The sequence below is a fragment of the Vulpes lagopus genome, chromosome 2 (assembly GCF_018345385.1).
Source record: "Vulpes lagopus strain Blue_001 chromosome 2, ASM1834538v1, whole genome shotgun sequence".
Classification (NCBI taxonomy): domain Eukaryota; kingdom Metazoa; phylum Chordata; class Mammalia; order Carnivora; family Canidae; genus Vulpes; species Vulpes lagopus.
In genome coordinates this window covers 105,815,066-105,831,924 of record NC_054825.1, presented here as the reverse complement: position 1 = coordinate 105,831,924, position 16,859 = coordinate 105,815,066, and the positions used below count along the sequence as shown (strand labels likewise).

At 40.8% G+C, this 16,859-nt stretch overlaps 1 non-coding gene across 1 annotated transcript; it reads right to left on the bottom strand.

The window, feature by feature from the left end:
* Nucleotides 1-16,330: 16,330 nt before the first annotated feature.
* On the bottom strand, nt 16,331-16,437 carry LOC121485896. Its single transcript, XR_005986402.1, has one exon. It is a non-coding gene; the product is annotated as a U6 spliceosomal RNA (small nuclear RNA).
* Nucleotides 16,438-16,859: the final 422 nt, after the last annotated feature.

The following is a 16,859-nucleotide window of genomic DNA, read 5'->3' as shown; positions in this document are numbered from 1 at the left end:
TCACAGGTGGATGAGGCTAGAAAAGACTGGTTATTTGGGAGGTACTTGTGAATTACTTATTTCTCAAAACTATGTCTCTTACCCCTTGCTTAGAGACCCTCTTCCTCACTTATTTTCCCATTGCCTCCTACCTGGAAGCTGATTTCCTGCCTTCCTTGTTGGATCAGTGACTCAGTTGAACCATCTTCCCGCCTTTGACTTTAGTTTCTCCAGAAAGAATTGACTCTCATTGGCTCCTCTCACTGCACTTAGAGATCTAGTGCTGCTTCCCATCCCCCACAACCACTCTGTCCTCGGGGCTGGGTTTGGGGACATCATATCCCAAATAGCACCTCAGAGCCCTCACATGTCCGGGAGGGCATTAGACATGGTTTGCATCTGTTCAAGAAGGACTTGGAGTAATTAAAGTATAATCAGTTTAAAATGAGTTAGTAACAGGAGCAAAGGACGATATTCAAATCATTGCATATCATGATCAGTATCATATGACTTAAATTTGAAGCCTTTGGAGGACAGACATGCACCACACAGCCTGCTTGTTGCCATTGCTGGTTCAAAAGGAATTCAGGATAGGATATGGGCTGGAGTACAGGCCAACCCATGTTGGCAATGTCACCTCGGCCTGTGGTCCTTTTACCAGATGGGATCTTTGGGGTCCATCCATGAATGGTGGCAATTCCAGGCAGGGCTCACCACAAGAATCTGGAGAAAGCCCAGGGGAGCTTTGCCATCCATGAAGCTCTACCTTCTACTGCACCATGCTTTTCAGCTTTCCTCAGTCTGATTAAGACCAGGGGCTAATTTCTCAATGTGTTTTTACTTTATTGGAATCCAGTAGAAGTGGAGAGTTTGGATGTTTTACCTCTTGAAGTTGAAATGCTTCTACTGGCTTTTGAACTTAATTTCTGAGTTATGGTGCCTGATGGGCACTGTCTTTTAAGTTGCTTTTGTGATGTTGCAAGCTCTGCTGAGACACCTTTAAGGTTTGATGAAACATTGGAGAACATTTCTATAATGAACAAAATGCTGTGTCTAGGAAATCACCCTTATTTTGTTGTCAAAAATATTTTTTTTCTGTACGATTTGTTTTATATCAAAGTGCTTGGGTAAAGTTGGTTGTAAACATTAACTGTTTAGAAGGTTTTCTTTAATGCACTAGCCATTTGTATCTCCTCCTTCTAAAAGACAAAAAAAAAAAAAAACCCATATCCACGTGCAAGATCACTTTCTCATGCTTGACCTTCACACAGATGTTCTGGAACAAAGATTAAATCAGACAGTGAGGCCCGCAGAATAAATAATCTCTTCCAAGTTTTTTTTCACATGGCATTTTTGGCCCTGGAAAGCTGGTTGGTTTCTAGACCAGGCTAGCTGGGTGGATCCAGGGGTTACAAATGTTGGGTTCTGCAGGATGCTGAAGATGCTGCAGCCTTAGCCTGAGTATTGGGTCAGGCAACTCTGAACTCTTCTTTTCTGATAAACTTAGCAAACCCTATCTTCATACCACCGTTGGAAGATGAGCCCAGGGAAATTCTGCAGAGACTGGATGTGTTCATCTGGGGCAATAGGAAATTTCAGGCCAAAGGGGAAAGAAAAACTGAACTGTGTGAGCCCAAATTTCTTTCCTTGGCAGTGGGTCTCCAGGGATCTGGCCTTGGCCTGGGCTCTGGGAGCTGACCTAGCATGGAGGAGGGTTGGGGCTATAGATCTGGAGCCAAAAATCTACATTCATAATCAAGCAGGCAGAGACGTGTTCATGTGGTTCAGCTGGTCAAGCACCCAATTCTTGATTTTGACTCAGGTCATGATCTTGGGGTCATAAGATCAGGCCCCATATCGGGCTCTGTGCTCAGTGGGGAGTCTGCTTGGGATTCTTTCTCTCCTTCTTCCTCTGCCCACTCCTCTCTTTCAAATAAATAAATTTTTTTTTTTTAAAGAATCAAGCAGACAGAGTAGGAATAATAGGAAGGGACTGAGCAGAAAGGTTGCAACTGGGAGATTGTCACCCGGGACCCCAGCATAAGTGAGGACAAAGTCACACAGAGAAGAGAAATCAGTGCCCCAGGAGATTCTGTAAGGGACAGGGCCTCGTTAGGGCCCTGTGATCTTGTCTCTGGGGGGAGAGGGGATGTGAGGGCAAACTCAGAGCAGCAAAACCAGGGTTCCCAAGCCAAGAATGGAAATGAGACAGTTGACAAGACAGAAAGGAAGCCAGAAGTTGGTGTCACAGCCACAGTCTAGAGTTGGCAAAACAGACCAAGTTCAAGTCAGGACTGTAGTGAATAAGGTGGCCTGGTCCAAGAAGCAGTTTTAGTCTCTGCTTGCATTAATACACCAGCCAGCTCATGGTTTATGGGTAGATCAGGTATATTACTGATAGGACCAGGGCTGGAAGGGATACGTTTAACCTGGACAGTCCCTATACAACCAACAAGGGAAAGGAATGGCAATGGCTCAGGACAATTTCATCCCCTTGGTGGGAAAATGAAACACAAACCATAAGGCCCTCAGACCCTGGGTCTGTTGCTCCCCATTTCATGCTCCCATTCCTGGGGGGATAGCATCGGCCTGTGGGGAGTGAGCCTTCTCTGGGGATCACAAGGCAGAGGTTGGATTTCATACTCTGACTTGCAGCTCTTGCAGAGGGGGCAGGCAGGTGTTGAATTCAGATATGCAGTTGACATTTACTGGAAGCCTGTTTAGTGCCTGTCATCCAGGCTGTGTCCCCGGGATGCTATCAGTGCTAGAAGGGAAACTTCTGAGCAGTGAGGGTGCAAACCTATAGGCAAGAGAATTCATTTTTCTTTGCCAAATTTTAGCCATTTTCAAATTTTCCTTCTTCTAGTTATATTGTTGTAAGATTTTTTTTTTACATTTTTTTCTCCCTTGCCAGTAGGAAAATATGTGTTTCACATTTCTTTTGAATGTCATTCTCTTCTTTCACCCAAGGGCAGGGGTGGATCTGGTTTTGTGGAGCTTGGAGATTGTACAGTTTGGGAGTGGTCCTCTTTAAGAAAAAGACTATGAAATTTTAACACAAAATTAGATGCATAAAAGTGAAATTATTAATTTGGAATGAGAAAAAGAAAGAAGTCATAATATATTATCAATTTTAAAAAGCTGTCAAATATAAAACATCAGATCTAGAAACTATCACATTGTTTTTATTAACTAGTTGCCTTACTGTAATACTCTTTGACCTACATTTTTGGCTGGATAGTCCAATCATCTTTTAGCTACAATTTTTATGATATTTTCTATAGAGAAAACGAAAAGCTACTTCTGTCTTGTCTTGAGCATGATTGTTTTACCCCTGATAGGTTAGAAAAATTTCCTTTAGCTTTTCAACTCTTTTTTGATGGAGCCATGTAAAGTTTTAGATTCATTACCAAATGTGAGAAAATCTCTATCAATTTTCCTTCCAATAGGTGCTGCTATGGACACACTCGACTTTCTGGAGTACTACTATAGTTTGTGCCTTTCAAATACAGGAGTTCTGATAAATTCTATTTTGCATGATTCCCATCAAAGAAGAAAAAAGCTCCATAACACATTTCTAATTCCATACACTGCATTATGGAGTATATTCCCAGTAGGGGAAAAATGTAATCTCGAATAGGCATTGGTGAGAACTAACTCCTTGGCTCACAATTTCCAAACCCGATGTTGCAAAATGTACTGTGGGATAACTTCTGATTCTGTACATGTCAAGCTTTGTTTCTCTTTCACTGCCCACCTGTATCCCAGGTTAGGCACTGGATGACATTCACACTGCATTAGCCACACATGGGAAAGACTTTGAGGATCTTATATACGCATATCTCCAACTCAGCTGCTCTTTGGACAAATCTCAAAAATGCCCTGGACTATCCAGTGCTACTTCTTTTTTTTTTTTTTTTTTTGTATATATATTTTTTGGAGTTTGATTGGCCAACATATAGTGTAACATCCAGTGCTCATCCCATCAAGGGCCCCCCTCAGTGTCTGTCACCCAGTCACCCCATCCCCCCACCCACCTCCCCTTCCACTATCCCTTATTCATTTCCCAGAGTTAGGAGTCTCTCTTTTGTCACCCTCCAGTGCGACTTGACATTGGGGAAATGTGAAAAGGACAAGTAGAAGTGCAGAGAGACAATGGTCTTGACCATGAACAGCCAAAGTATCCCACACATGCTCATTTTACCAGAAACATGTGATCTAACAACCATGTCGTTAGGGTCCACCCAGGGTTTTAGGAGAAGCTGAGCAAATGCAGAGCCCAGGGTTGATGTAACAATGTCTGGAGAATCAAATCTTCCCAAATATACTAATTTTTTTAGAAGTCATGGTTTTGAGCTCCCAGATGTCATTTTTCTCCTAAAGAAGCGTTGATTTTTAATTCCTTCTCTTTGGGGCAGATTTTCTTATTTTCCTCCTTGTTTTCACAGCGGGCACTTTAGCTGGCTTCCAACATGGTGACATAAAGTGCTTTGGGCTTGTCATTAATGCTTATTATTGATATTTGAAAAGGGAAAAGTTTTCAAGTATAGTTAGTAATTGTTTAGGTTCACCGAGGACCGAAATGCGGGGAGCCAGCAGCTCACCTGCCAGCCAGGTGGCAGGCACCTTATTTCTGTATGAGCAGCTCCTGGCATGGAGTCAGGACAGTCTGCAAAGCCACGGTGATGGAGCGCACAGAGAAAGACGTTTACTCCCAGGGTTAAAGCTCAAGTCCGTTCATTTTAAATCACCAGATTAAAAAACCGTGTGAAGAATTTAAACTTCTAGTATTTCTAAAATGTTGGACAGGTTAAAAAATAGGGTGTTGGCCAGTGTATGGTTTGCTAACCCCTCCTGTTCTCACTCGTAGCTGATGACTCAGGATGTAGGGCGAGCAGCATACTTGGCTCTGCATGGTATCCTGAGGGGCCTGGACTCAGGGCCAGCAAGGCAACAGTCTGGTCCCAGCCTGGCAGCTTAGAGTGGGACACAAAGTCACCTCCCCCATTGTGCAGGCTACATGGCTCCTGGGCGACCAGGAGCAGGGAAGGGAGAAGATCCAAAGCCCGCCTGGCTCTGTGGCTCCTGGTTAGAATTCAAGCCTCATTTAAAAATCACATTCCAGTATTTCAGTTTCAGCTTCTTTCCCTCCTCCCCCTTCCTCTTCCTCCTCCCCTCCATTCCTTTTTCCCCCTTCCTCCCTCCCCTTCCCCTCTTCTTCTTCTTCCCCTTTTCCTTCTTCTTTTCCTCCTCCTTGTCTCCTCATCTCCTCCTCCTCCTTCTCCTTCCCCTCTTTCTCCTTCTTCTTTGTCTTCTCCTCCCCTTCCTCCTCCTCCTCCTCTTCCTTCCCCTCCTCCTTCAGCTTTCAGCACCAGCACAGAAGAAAAACCTTCAGTAACTCCTTTTGGCAGCAAGAAACAGATGTTTTGTTTGTTCGAATGAGGGGGTCTTTTGAGGTAAAGTAGTTGGATATTCATTCTCCCTTCAGGGCAGGATAACAACACAGATCTTGGAAGAAAGGAGACTGTTGTCATTTAAGAACCTCCAAACAAGAAAATTCCAGACCAACTTGAGACGGTCATTTCAGTCATCTATGGAGCATCTGCAGGTGTCTCTGGTGAGGTGTTGAGCATGGGGTTGTCTGAGGCAGCCTGTCTGGGAGGTCCTCAGCTGGAGTGGCGGAAGGAGAGCCTCCAGGAGAGCAGGGGAGAGGGAAGGGAGCCGCTGGCTGTCCACAGGCCAGGTCTCCTCCTGACATGCTTGGTTTGACCTAACAGTTGTGCTACATTAGCTTCTAAAATTATGAGATAGTTGCCAACATTTAAAAATTCAGAAAATTCATGCACCTTCACGTTTACTCACTCCACACACACATTTGCAATTCTATTTCCAATAATTCTTTAAAAACTTAGGTGATATTCAACTATACTTCAATTAAAAAAAATAAACTTAGGAGAGCTAGGGACAATTGAGCCCATGTTCCTGCCTAGCTGAAGGCACATACTCCACGGTCCCCCCAATGACCACCTGTAAACATCCCAGAGGGGCCACACATCCTACCAGCCAGCCTCTGTGGTCATTTTACTCGGTGACCACAGCTAGAGCCGTGTGGATAGAAATATAATGCCAGTCACAGGTGCAGGCAACACAGGTAATGTACATTTTCTAGTAGCCACATTTTTAAAAAGGAGAAACAGGTAAAATTAATTTTAATAATGTATTTTATTTAACTCAACATGTCAATAATGGGATGCAATTAATATAAAAATTATCAATATGATATTTATATTCTTTAATCACATTATGGCTTCAAAATCCACCTTGACCCTCACAGCACATCTTGATTCACACTCACTCCATTGCAGATGCTGCAGGTGGGTGGAGACTGAATAGTGCTAGATTGTAGCATGCTACATGGAGGAGGCAGGCCAGCCACGGGAGGTTAGGTTGGAGAGAGGGATTGAGGCCAGATCTTGACCTCAGAGTTCTGGGTTAGGCAGAATGCTCAGCTCTGGGTGGCCTTACAGGAGGAGCTTTTGTATTTCCTTTAATCCACAGTTAGAAGCCACTGGAATTCTGTTTGGAGGCTTCTGTGCAATGTTTCAGAATTCCTTTATTTTATCTGACATTCTGACTCCCACATTTCAAATCCATTTACTCTGGGACCATCTTCAATGTATATGGAAAACAGCTGAGCAGATGCTTCTAGAAGTTTCCGAACTGTTTTCTTTAGAGTGTCGCGGTTCTAAGGAAGGACCTCAGAGGAATGGTGTGTGGCAGCGCCAGACTGGGGACCCATCTGAGCATCAACAGGAGGAGCTTCATCAGTTTTGTATGTGGCGTGTGCAAGATTTTATTTATGGAAAGAGTTCTACTGAAAAGCACTCCTTTATGATGTAATCTTCCAGAATGCATAAAATAGTCTCTTCTGCATTAGGTGTTTAAGGGTTTGGTGTGTTTCCCATTCCCTTCATATGTCTTTTATGGATCCCTTTATCCTGGGTGGTCCAGTGTAAGTTGGGTACCAGACATGGTCATCATATGCTGAAGGAGGCTTTTTTTTTTTTTTTTAAGATTTTATATATTTATTTAGAGAGAGACTAGCACAAGCAGGGAAAGGGAGAGAGGGAGAGGAAAAGAGAGAATCTCAATCAGACTCCCTACTGAGCACTGAATCCCACCCCCAGCTTGATCTCATGAACCTAAGATCATAACCTGAGCCGAAATCAAGAGTCCAACACTTAACTAACTGAGCCACCCAGGCACCCCTAAAAATATAGTTATAAGTCATGCTTTAAAAACTTCAAGGGGTTATTTAGTTGCTATGTATCCTCACAAATCTCTTGTTAATAATTGATTATGGATCTGACTGTCAATTATAAGCTTTCAAAATAAACTCCATTTTCTGTTACATAAATCTGGACAGCAGTCTTTTATAGAAACAGATTTCCCACAAAAAGGAAATGGACTATGAAGGAAGAATTGGCTTCTGAACCTTCCAATCAAACTGACCACGCTTACCCACCCCCTTTCCCCTAAAGCTGTTTGTAAGTTGATCTCTTAGCTTTCTGTTTTTATGACTTACATGGAATAAAAAGCTATGTCTCCGTCTCTAGACTGTGACCATCTCTGACTTTACTGTGATCTGTGGTGAGAGTGGAATTCACAGAGGAACGTTCCCCGGGTGGCTACAGACGGGCTTCTCAGGACCATTTATCTGCCTATATGGCTGAGTTGTCTGCTCTCCTACTCCTTCCTCTTCTGCTTATGTGTTTCTCTTTATTTGAGTTCATAATTCATCATTCTTTACCTGCCAATCAATAGAAACATTTCCTGGTGGTTCCAAACCCAACTGCATAGCACCACGTGGCTTCTTTTATTGAATTCCTTCAATGTGAATCTGATGTGTCCAGGCAAAGCCTGTGATGGAAACCCACCCCAACCCAGTAATAGTTGCAAAGAATTCCCCAGGGTGTGTTCAGTTACAGAGCTTCTGTAAATGTCCTTGGTGTCCCTCACTGTCTTCTGAAAAGGCAAAAAAGGAAGTCAGATGTGTCGGTGAAGTAACAATGCTAATGTAATGAGGACAGGGGTGAGGAAGGCATTCTTGGGGGCTCTGAGTGAGACAGAGGCTGTGCCCCAACACTTGTGTTCAGACATTTAGTCATTCATTCCAAGAAACGAACTGAGAAAGGAGCTCATTGATCCAGGAATGAAGGCACAGGGTATCTGCCAGAAAGGGGATCCAGGCTGGGGAATCCATTTGGGGGAGACCTTTGAGAGGACACAAGACAGTGCTTCCATGATATCCCACTTATAACAAAGTTTCTGCTGTCATTTCACCTTTGTTCTTGCATGAGAAAGTGTAGAATAATGTCAGGGAGAGTGATGCTACCATAGGCATATATTTTAATCCATTCTAAACTACATTAAAAAGTAGGTCATTTCCAAACTTTGATATTTGAATATCAACCTATTATATTCCCTGGAAATGACCCTGACAGCCCATGTTTTTCAGCACCAAGTTCAAAGGCAAAGTAGACTTCAGGAATCTGAGCAGGCAAGATAGCATATTAAATGGTGATAATGAAGGGAAGTTTAATGCTGTGATTATTTGCAAAAATATGAATAAACTTAAAAGAAATGAACACAGAATGATGAAGCACAATTGAGCCAGCTACAGCAAGGAGACGTTATGCCCCTGAGCCTGACAGAAGTGCTCCCTGGAGCACCCTGTGACAGGGGGGAGAGTATAAAGTGCCCACTGGATTCCTGAAGGAGGGAGCTACTATCTTTGGGGAAGCCACCAATACTCTGTGACTCAGCTCCTCTTATCTTCCAAATTGTTGCTTATAAATGCCACTGTAAGCTGAGGGTGAGGGATGATGTTCAAGCTGCCCAGAGAATCCTGCTGGACAGTCAGAGAGTCAAAGGAAAATGTCTAGTATAAGCATCAGTTTCTACAGGATGGGGCTGTTCATCAGTCAGAGGACCAGGGAAATAGGGAAATCTGGCTCACTTTGAATGATCAGAATCTGAAGTAACAGAACATTCTCTCCCATGCATCACTGTAAAGCAAATGCTACTCTGATAAATGGCCCACTATGTGTTCTTTTCTGAATGCCAGACTATGAGATCCTTGAGGGAAACACCTGCCTTTTCATCTGTACATAGTTTACTACCGAGCGTTTGACATATAACAAATGCTCAACATATGGTGGTGGATTGAATAAGTGAATGTCCCAGGCCACTACTAAATTGAAACTCTTTTAACTCTCTATTTTGGCCAGAATCCTGGCCTAAAACAAGGAGTTTTTTTGAAAAGAGAAACCAAATTGACTAACTTTTAGCTAGACCTATCAAGAAAAAAAGAAAGGACTCAATTAAGTAAAATTATATGTGTAAAAAAAAAAAATTATATGTGTAAAGAGGAGACATTACAATTGATACCACAGAAATACAAAGGACAATAAGGAACCAATATGGGCCAATTACACAACAACAAATTGGAAATCCTAAAGAAATGGACACATTTGTAGAAGCATACAACCTATCAAGAATGAATCATTAAAAATGAGAAAATCTGAGCAGACAATAACAAAAAGGAGATTGAATTAGTAATCAAAAACTTCCAGGGGATCTCTGGGTGGCTCAGCGGTTCGGCACCTGCCTTTGGCCCAGGGCATGATCCTGGGGTCCCGGGATTGAGTCCTGCATCAAGCTCCTGGCATGGGGCCTGCTTTTCCCTCTGCCTGTGTCTCTGCCTCTCTCTTTCTATGTCTATCATGAATAAATAAGTAAAATCTTAAAAAAAAAAAAAAAAAAACTTCCAGCAGGGACCCTGGATGGCTCAGCAGTTGAATGTCTGCCTTTGGCTCAGGGCATGATCCCGGAGTTTTGGGATGAGGTCCCACATCCAACTTCCTGCATGGAGCCTGCTTCTCCTTCTGCCTATGTCTCTGCCTCTCTCTCTCTCTCTCTCTCTGTGTGTGTGTGTGTGTGTGTCTCATGAATAAATGAATAAAATCTTAAAAAACAACAACAGCAACAACAACAACAAAAACTTCCAGCAAGAAGAGCTCCAGGATCAGATGGCTTCACAGGTGAATTCCACCAAACGTTTAAGGAAGAATCAATACTGGTGCTTTTCAAACTCTTCCAAAAAACTGAAGAGAAGGGACCACTTTCAAACTCATTTTATAAAGCTAGCATTACCCTTATATTAAAACCAGATAATGATACTGCAAGAAAAGAAAACTGCAGGCCAATATCCCTGATGAATATGGATAGATGCAAAAACCCTCAACAAAATACTAGCAAACTGAATGTAACTGTACATTAAAAATATAACATGCCATGATCAAGTGAGATCTATCCTTGGGAAGCAAGGATGGTTCACATATGCAAATCAATAAATGAGATATTCTACATTAGTAGAAAGAAGGATGAAAATCATGCTCGGGGAGCCTGGGCGGCTCAATCAGTTAAATGTCTGCCTTCAGCTCAGATCATGATCCTGGGGTCCTTGCATAGAGCACCATATCAGGCTCCCTGCTCAGTGGGGAGTCTGCTTCTCCCTCTCCCTCCCCCCTGCTCCTGCCATCCCTCTCTCATAAATAAATAAATAAATAAATAAATAAATAAATAAAATCTTTTTTAAAAATCACATGATGATCTCAACAGATGCAGAGAAAGCATTGGGTAATTCAACATCTTTTCATGATAAAAACGCTTATCTGAATTGTCTGAATGGCTCAGTGGTTGAGCATTTTCCTTCGGCTCAGGTTGTGACTCCAGGATTCTGGGATTGAGTCCCAAATCGGGCTCCCCGCAGTGAGCCTGCTTCTCCCTCTACCTATGTCTCTGCCTCTTTCTGTGTCTCTAATGAATAAATAAATAAAATATTTAAAAAAAAAAACCCTCAACAGAGTGGATATAGAAAGAATATATCTCAACATAATCAAGACCATATATGACAAGCCCACAGTTAACATCACATTCAATGGTGAAAAACTGTAAATTCTTCCTGTAAGATCACTAGGGTGCCCACTTTAATCATCTCTATTCAACATAATTTTTGAAATCTTAACTAGAGTAATTAGACATAGAAAGAAGGAAAGACATCCAAATTGGAAAGGAGGAAGTAATTGCCTTATAGATGATATAATCTTATATAGAGAAAATCCTAAAGATTCCACCAAAAAACTTTTTTTTTTTTTAATTTTTATTTATTTATGATAGGAACACAGTGTGAGAGAGAGGCAGAGACACAGGCAGAGGGAGAAGCAGGCTCCATGCACCGGGAGCCCGACGTGGGATTCGATCCCGGATCTCCAGGATCGCGCCCTGGGCCAAAGGCAGGCGCCAAACCGCTGCGCCACCCAGGGATCCCCCAAAAAACTTTTGGAACTAAAAAACAAATTTAGTAAAGTTTCAGGATTCAAAATCAACATATAAAAATCATTTCTACACAAGAACAATGAACTATCTGAAAAAGAAAGAAAACAACCACATTTACAGTGGCATCAAAAACAGCAACTCTTAGGCATATATTTAACCAACAAGTGAAAGATCCGTATAAAATTCTAAGACATTGATGAAAAAAATGCAAAAATATGCAAATAAATGGAAAGATAACCCATGCTCATGGATCAGAGAAGTTAATGTTAAAAGATCCATATTTCCAAATCCATTTGTAGATTCGAAGCAATCCCTTTTAAAATTATGGTGGAACTTTTCACAGAATTTTTTAAAATCCTAAAATTCACATAGAACCACAGAAGACCCTGAACAGCCAAAACAAGCCTGAGGAAAAACAAACCTAGAGGCGTTACATTTCATGATTTCAAACTATTTTACAAATGGTATGGTATGGTAATAAAAATATAATGGTGCTGGCATAAAAACAGACTCATAGACCCATGGAACCAGAAATAAATCCAGGCATATACTGTCAACTAATATTTGACAAGGAAGCCAAGAATACTTGGTGGGGAAAGGGTAGTCTCTTAAATAAATGGTTTAGGAAAATTGGATATTCAGAGCAGAAGAATGAAAGTGGGAAGATAAATACAATATAAGAATATAAATAAGTATTATTTGGCCATGAGAAAGAAGGAAATCCTGCCATTTGCAGTAACATGAATAAACTTGAAGGCATTGTGCTAAGCAAAGTAAGTCAGACAGAGAAAGAAAAGTAACGTATGATATCACTTACATGTGGAGTAGTAAAGAGCCAAACTCATAGGAACAGTAGAATGGTGGTTGTCAGGTACTGCGGGTGGGGCGGGGGGTGGTAGTGAGGGAAATGGATGGTGGTCAAAGGGTACAAACTGGTACAAACCTCCAGTTATAAGTTGGTTAAGTCCTGGGATCATGGTGATTATACTTAACAACACTGTACTGTATACTTGCAAGTTGCTAAGAGTGTGAGTCTTGAATGTTCTCACCGCCATCATCACACAAAAAAAGGTAATTATGTGAAGTGATAATGTATTAACTTATCGTGGTAATTATTTTGTAACATATACATGTATCAAATCATCATGTTCAACTTACATAATCTTATACATTAATTATATCTTAATAAAGCTGTAAAGAAAAGAACGGTGTGGAGCTCACCCAATAGTCAAGGTTAGAGGCATTTATGAAATTTGGGATTAAGATGCTTATTGCTATAGCTGAAATAGGAGGCAATATTCAAGATCCTGAGATTATGGGATCAGAAGATATGTTGAGAAGGTCAAGAAACCCAAATGCTAGCAGGTAGGGATCTCAATGGGGCGTGGAAGGTTTACTTATCACAGCCAGCAGGAGTGTGGACAGGTCTCTCTGTAGGTTGAACTATAATCTATGCACCTTGGTAGAACAAACTGAAGGCCTGTTGATATAGCCCTGACAGCAGTGTGGACTAAAATAAATGGAATAAGCCAAGTAACAAAGCTAAGGAATTCTATACCTGAACTTGAAAAGCATATTCTGGGTATATAAACATATACAATATGCATGTTTATAGGAATGGGAAATTACAATAATTCATTCATTTTTACCTAAGGATTTAGGAAAATACATTAGGTCATTTTTCAAGCTAAATTTTGGGAAAAGTAACATGCATGAGCACAGATAAATATATGACTATTTGCAACAATTTGAGGTTTGCCACAATACTTTGTAAAACTTACAGTGGTTCTGCCTTGAGGACATCATTTTTACCATGGGCTGGTGTCTTTATAGAAATGCATTGGGGGCATATATTCTTCAATAAAAGAACCACCACAAATTTGGCATGGCTTAAGTGAGTCAGTTCTTCCAGAAGCTGGGGTCTTGGACCCATGAAGCTCTCTTTCCAGGCAATGAGACTTTCACACACACAATATTCTTAATAAAATTGTAGGGCTATCATCTTTGGAGACCACATTTAGGACAGTTACAAACTTTTACCATATTTCCCTAGGAAAGACATAAAAGTCATCAATAAAATTAACCATAGAACACTTCAACCAAAAAACCTTTCAGGAAAATTATAGAGAAACCAGTAAGGTATAAAATGGATTCATAAAATGGATTCCACCAATGCTAAACTCCTTGGTAGGATTGTTGAAATTGACCATGCTATATAAAATCTATGTTAAAATACAATAATGAGGACAACTGAGGGAATCAGGGCAAATGTCAGCATATTTTATATTTACATACGACATCAACAGTCATAACAATATTATTCTAAGATGTAGTGGGTTGAATTGTGTCCCCACAAAAGATATATTGGGGTACCTGTGAATGTCCATCTTATTTGGAAAGAGTATCTGCAAATATAGTCAAATAAAGATGAGAGCATAATGGATTAGGGTGGATCCTAAATCTAATAACTGATATCCTAATAAGAAAAGGACAGAGAGATTTAGACATGGAGACAGAACACACTTTGTAGGAAGGCCACCATGAACACAGATGCAGAGGTTGGAGTGAAGCAGGTATAAGCCAAGGAGCCAGAGGATTGCTGGCAACTCCAGAAACAAGAAGAGACAGGGAAGGACTGTCCCCTAGAGGCTTCAGAGGCAGCCTGGCTCTGCTGACACCTTTATTTCATACTTTTGGTCTCCAGAACCATCAGAGAATAAATGTCTTTTCCTTCAAGCCACCTAGTTTGTGGTAATTTTATTATGGCAGCTCTAGGAAATTGATACAAATGTAAACAAAAGTAATGGAAAAAACTGGTATTTCCCACTCTGTGCACAGTAAAAACCTAGAAGTCATCCTGGGCACGTCTTTCTCTAGCACTTCCCTATGTCCAATCCATGGCTGGGTAGGTCCAGTTTTTCTTTCTTTTTCTTTCTTTCTTTCTTTCTTTTTCTTTCTTTCTTTTTCTTTCTTTCTTTCTTTCTTTCTTTCTTTCTTTCTTTCTTTCTTCTTTCTTCTTCTTCTTCTTCTTTCTTCTTCCTTCCTTCCTTCCTTCCTTCCTTCCTTCCTTCTTTCTTTCTTTCTTTCTTTCTTTCTTTCTTTCTTTCTTTCTTTCTTTCTTTCCTTCTTCTTTCTTTTTTAAATTCAATTAGCCAACATAGAGTACATACTTAGTTTCAGATGTAGTGTTCAATAATTTATCAGTTGTGTATAACATCCACTGGTCATCACATCACATGCCCTCTTTAATGCCCATCACCCAAATGCTCCATCCGGCCATCCCCATCCCCTCCAGCAAATGTCAGTTTGTTTCCTGGAGTTAAGAGACTCTCATGGTTTTTCTCTCTCTCTGATGACTTCCCATTCAGTTTTCCCTCCCTTCCCCTATGATCCTCTGCAATGTTTCTGATTATCCACATATGTGTGAAACCGTATGATCATTGGCTTTTTTCTGATTGGCTTATTTCACTCAGCATAATACCCTCTAGTTCCATCCATGTCAACATAAATGGTAAATATTCATCCTGATGGCTCAGTAATATTCCACTGTGTGTATATATATATAACCACATCTTCGTATTCTGCCAGTGGACATCTGTGCTCCTTCCAAAGTCTGTGGATATTGCTACTATGCACATTGGGTGCAGGTGCCCCTTTGGATCACTATATTTGTATATTTGGGGTAAATACCAAGTAGTGCAATTGCTGGGTTGTAGGGTAGCTCTATTTTTAACTTCTTGAGGAAACTCCACTTTGTTTTCCAGAGTGGTTGCACCAGCTTGCATTCCTACCAAACAATTTAAGAGGGTTACCCTTTCTCTGCAACCTTGCCAACAATTTGTTGTTTTCTGTCTTGTTAATTTTAGCCATTCTGGTGGTATCTCATTGTGGTTTTGATTTGTATTCCCCTGATAGCAAGTGACATGGACGGTTTTTTCATGCGCTTGTTGCCCATGTGTAGGTCTTCTTTGAAGAACTATCTGTTCATGTCTTCTGCCCATTTCTTGACTAGATTGTTTGTTTTTTGGGTGTTGGGTTTGATAAGTTCTTATCTGGGATAAATCGTGGATACTAGCCCTTTATCTGATATGTCATTTGCAAATATCTTCTCCCATTCTGTAGGTTGCCTTTTAGTTTTGTTGACTGTTTCCTTTGCTGTGCAGAAGCTTTTTATCTTGATAAAGTCCCAATAGTTCATTTTTGCTTTTGTTTCCCTTGTCTTTATAGCTGTGTCATGCAAGAAGTAGCTGTGGCCGAGGTAGAAAAGGTTTCTCTGTGATCTCCTCTAGGATTTTGATGGATTCCTGTTTCACATTTAGCCCTTTCATCCATTTTGAGTTTATCTTTGTATATGGTATTGGAAAACAGTCCAGTTTCATTCTTCTGCATGTGGCTGTCCAATTTTCCCAACACCATGTATTAAAGAGACTGTCCTTTTTCCAGTGGATATTCTTTCCTGCTTTGTCAAATATTAGTTGACTACAGAATTGAGGGTCCATTTCTGGGTTCTCCAATCTGTTCCATTGCTCTAGGTGTGAGCCAGTATTATACAGTCTTGATGATTACAGCTTTGTAATATAGCTTGAAGTTTGGCATTGTGATGCCCCCACTTTGGTTTTCTTTTTCAACATTCCTTTGGCTATTCAGGGTCTTTCCTGGTTCCATACAAATTTTAGGATTATTTGCTCTAGTTCTATGAAAAATGTGATGATATTTTGATAAGGATTGCATTGAATGTCTACATTGGTTCACCATTTGCAAATCAGTGTGATATATCACATTAATAAAAGAAATGTGATACTCTCAATTGATACAGAGAAAGCATATGACAAAATACAGCATCTTTTCTTTCTTTCTTTTTTTTTTTTGTGTGTGTGTGTGTGTGTATGTTTTTATTGGAGTTTGATTTGCCAACAGATAGTATAACACCCAGTGCTCATCCCCTCAAGTGAAAAATATGGAACGCTTCACAAATTTGCGTGTCATCCTTGCACGGGGGCCATGCTAATCTTCTCTGTATCATTCCAATTTTAGTGTATGTGCTGCTGAAGCGAGCACTACAACATCTTTTCTTGATTAAAACTCTCCACAGTGTAAGGTTAGAGGAAACATACTTCACTATTATAAAAGCCATCTACAGAAAGCCCACAGTGAATATCATTCTCAGTGGGGAAAAACTGAGAGCTTTTCCCCAAAGGTCAGGTACATGATAGGGATGCCCACTCTCACCACTTTTGTTCAACATAGCACTAGAAGTCCTAGCTTCACCAATCAGACAACAAGAAGAAACAAAAGACATTCACATTGGCAGAGAAGTCAAACTCTCACTCTTCACAGATATGATACTTTATGTGGAAAACCCCAAAGACTCCACCCCAAAATTGCTAAAATACAGACAGCAATTAAGCAACATGCTAGGATATAAAATCAATGCACAGAAATCAGTGGCATTTCTATACACTAACAAAGAGACAGAAGAG